This window comes from Gavialis gangeticus, unplaced genomic scaffold, assembly GCF_001723915.1.
Source record: "Gavialis gangeticus isolate Ggan-Ray unplaced genomic scaffold, GavGan_comp1, whole genome shotgun sequence".
Classification (NCBI taxonomy): domain Eukaryota; kingdom Metazoa; phylum Chordata; order Crocodylia; family Gavialidae; genus Gavialis; species Gavialis gangeticus.
Window position 1 is genome coordinate 135,042,306 of NW_017729024.1, and position 3,895 is coordinate 135,046,200.

The following is a 3,895-nucleotide window of genomic DNA, read 5'->3' on the forward strand; positions in this document are numbered from 1 at the left end:
ACGTCCAGCCCCTCCAGAAGCTCCCTAACTAATTCCTCGCTAACCCTTGGCCCAGGTGTGCCTCCCCCGGGGCCCGAGGGGGGCCCAGCAGGGAGGTGGCTGTTCTGGTCCCTACTTAGGAAGACGGAGGCAAAGAAATCGTTAAACATGTTAGCTTTGTCATCTGGTGTGACGACCAAATTTCCCAATGCATCCTGCAAGGGCCCCACATTACCCGGGACCTTCTTATCGAGCCAGGGAGGTGTGGGAGACCCCCCAGCATGCTCCCCAGTGGACCCCCCACACTCCTGTGGGACGCTTCATCCATCCCACCATCACAGCATCCATGACCCACCTGGTACCTTAAGGTATGTAGAAAAAACATTCTAAGTTTTGTCTATGTCCGAATTGCCAAATCTTTCCAAATCTCTCTGAATCAATTTGGAGGGCTCCAATTCTATTCGGAGAGATTAAAGCGTCTCTTGATTCAATTTGGATCTGGAGATTCGGCCACCAAATTGGGCCAAATCTCCACCGAATCGAATCAGGGACCAAAGCTTCGCATAGCCCTAATACTTACCTACCTTGGTAAAGCACTTCATAATCTTTAATGAAGGCTGCTGTGTCGAAAAGTGTAATAACTTACATTACTACCAGGAGTTTAGTTTGCCTTACATTAAGGCTGCTTCTTTCCATGTTTAACTATACAAGGGATATACAAATCCGTAAGTGCTTCAGTTATTGAAACTTAACGGTAGACATTGCTTCATGTTTAATGGGCATTAAAGACAGCATAGTGGTGACAGCTTACTAATACTTCACATGCTATATATTCAAAATGAAAACAGTATTTCATGATTTAGTTTGCTGGGGCCAGGTTTACTCTGTCAATAATTGGCAGGCTTTGTCAGAAGCTAGAAAGGTCTGAGAACTGACTCAATGTACCTCCAAAGCACACTGCTCATGGGCTAGCTATGATCCTTTGTCATATGATTGTTAGAAATCTTTACTGTCTGGGTGAGGAATTCAACCAGCATTTGGGGGGAGTGCAACTGCTTCCTCAAGACAGAGCCTGCAGATTCCTCCTTAAAATACTTTTATTCTTAACCTTCTCAGCATCAGATCATGCTTTGTTTTAACAGAACAACTGTAAACTCTATTTGTTTCTAAACAGCGTAGATTTGATTTCACAGCGATCATTGGAAAGGAAACCAGAAATCCTCAGCAAGGAGAGACTGGGCAAATTTTCAAACGTATTACATTCGGCTTCTTTGCATAAGTAAAGCAAGAATGGAGTTTATTCAATGTATGAATGGAGATCTTCAGCAACAGCTGAAGGGGTTGCAGTGACTGCTGTGGATAAATAAGATGCTGAGTTGGTGTTGAATTAAAGCCGTAACCAAGTGTTTTGCTGTTTGAGGCAACACCTTTTAAATGAGAAAAAAACTGAGGCTCTTTGTGGCCACTGAAAACCTCACAGCCCTTTCTGTAAGATAATTTTTTGCCCAGTCTCTAGGCAATTCACAGGAGAATTACATGATTTTTGCAAGTTTAGCACTTCCCTGTGTTTTGGGATAGAAAATCTGTTTGTTCATATGGTGGAGCCATTCTGGTTGCTATGATTCTTAGTTTGTTTTAGTGTATTTTCTCATATACCACATGCTCTCAAAATAAGCTGCTCACCTTATAGTTTCATAGTTTCTAGGGTCACAAGGGACTTGAGAAGATCATCTAATCCAACCTCCTGCCATGGCAGGAAAGAGTACTAGGGTCAAACGACCCCAGCAAGGTGTACATCCAGCCTCCTCTTAAAGACCCCCAGGGTAGGAGCCAGCACCACTTCTCTTGGAAGTGGGTTCCAGATCCTAGCCGCCCTGACCGTGAAGTAGCTCCTCTTGGTATCTAGCTTAAATCTACCTCTGCCAGGTTGTGACCGTTATTTCTAGTAACTCCTGGCAGTGCTCGGGGGAACAGGGACTCCCCCAATGCCTGCTGATCCCCTCTAACTAGTTTGTAACAGGCCACTAGATCCCCCCTCAGCCTTCTCTTGTGGAGGTTGAACAGGTTCAGGTCCCGTAGCCTCTCCTCGTAGGGCCTGCCCTGCTGTCCCCTGATCACGCGAGTGGCCCTCCTCTCCATGTTGTCCACATCTCCCTAAAGTGGACATGCTCCAGGATAATTCTCTCAAAAAGCTTACCCAGGATCTTGGTAAGACTACCTCTGTTGCGCCCCTCACTCACTATTTGTCATGATAACCACTTGTGTACCTGCTTCAAGTTACTGTCCGACAAGCAAAATAACACCTGTTTACCTAAACGTTAAGTCCAACTCTTCAGAATTGTACCATAATTAAGTAGGACTGAGGAATACACAAAATGTGTGGACTCCCCAGGAACAGAAATGAGAAAAGGCAGTATCTGGCTGCATGTTATTGCTTAATGAGTATCTTACTATTGGGGAGGCACATTTCTTTTGTTTAAATCAAGTTATCTGTGTTCTGACACTGTAGTGATGATTACTTTTCTGGAACCAACTTCCAAGGAAAGTGGTGCTGGCTCCTACCCTGGGGGTCTTTAAGAGGAGGCTTGCTGCCTACCTGGCTGGAGTCATTTGAGGCCGGTTTTTGTCCTGCCCAGGCAGGGGGTTGGACTTGAAGATCTACAAGGTCCCTTCCAACCCTACTTCTATGATTCTATGACTTTATGAATGTATGTAACAATACACTGTTCTATTCAAAACACTGTTCATTTTACCAAGGCTATCCCTAAAGCAAGTTACACACATACACACACACACACACACACACACACACACACACACATACATATTGCATCTGGAGACCAAGATCCATCATCTCTACCTCTTAAAACCAAGAACAGGTTTAAGTAATAGCTAATTGCTTATAATGCTAACAATGGAGCTTCCATTCCAATTAACCTAGCTGCAGAGATCTGCAATCTTCCAACATCATACGAACACTTACATTATCAAGAGACAAACTGAACACAGAAGACACACAAGGAACTATGTCCAGAACAGGCTACTGCAGGATCTGGGTAACCAGATACAGGTTTCCCTTGCTTTATGCTGTACGTTAGGGCTGTGCAAAACAATGTCTGTTTTGAAGGGACAATGTATCGTTTCATCATTTCATTTCATAGATTTATAGATGTTAGGGTAGAAGGGACTTTAGTAGGTCATTGAGTCCGATCCCCTGCCCTGGGCAGGAAAGAGCGCTGGGGTCAGACCACCCCAGCCAGGTGCTTGACCAGTCTCCTCTTGAAGACCCCCAAGGTAGAGGAGAGCACCACTTCCCTTGGAAGCCCATTCCAGATTCTGGCAACCCTTACTGGGAAGAAGTTCTTTCTAATGTCCAACCTAAATCTGCTCTCTATCAATTTGTGGCCATTGTTCCTAGTTACTAGAGGGGGTGCCTTAGGAAATAGAGCATCTCCTATCCCCTGCTGCCCTCCCCTGTGAATTTATAGGCAGCCACACGATCACCTCAGCCTTCTCTTGCGAAGGCTGAAGAGATCTTGATCCCTCAGTCTCTCCTCTTAGGTCCTTTCCTGCAGGCCTCTAACCACACGAGTGGCCCTTCTCTGAACCCTCTCAAGATTCTCCACCTTCCTCTTGAAGTGCAGCACCCAAAACTGGACGCAGTACTCCAACTGTGGGCTGACCAGTGCCACATAGAGGGGAAGCATCACCTCCCTGGACCCGTTTGTCATGCATCTGCTAATGCATGATAAAGTTAGTCTTGTTGATCACTTCGTCACATTGACAACTCATGTTCATCTTGGAGTCAACTGTGACTCCAAGATCCCCTTCTGCTGCTGTGCTCCCCCAGCCTGTCAGTGTATTGGTAGTTATTTTTGCCCAGGTGCAGCACTTTGCACCTGTCTTTGTTGAACTG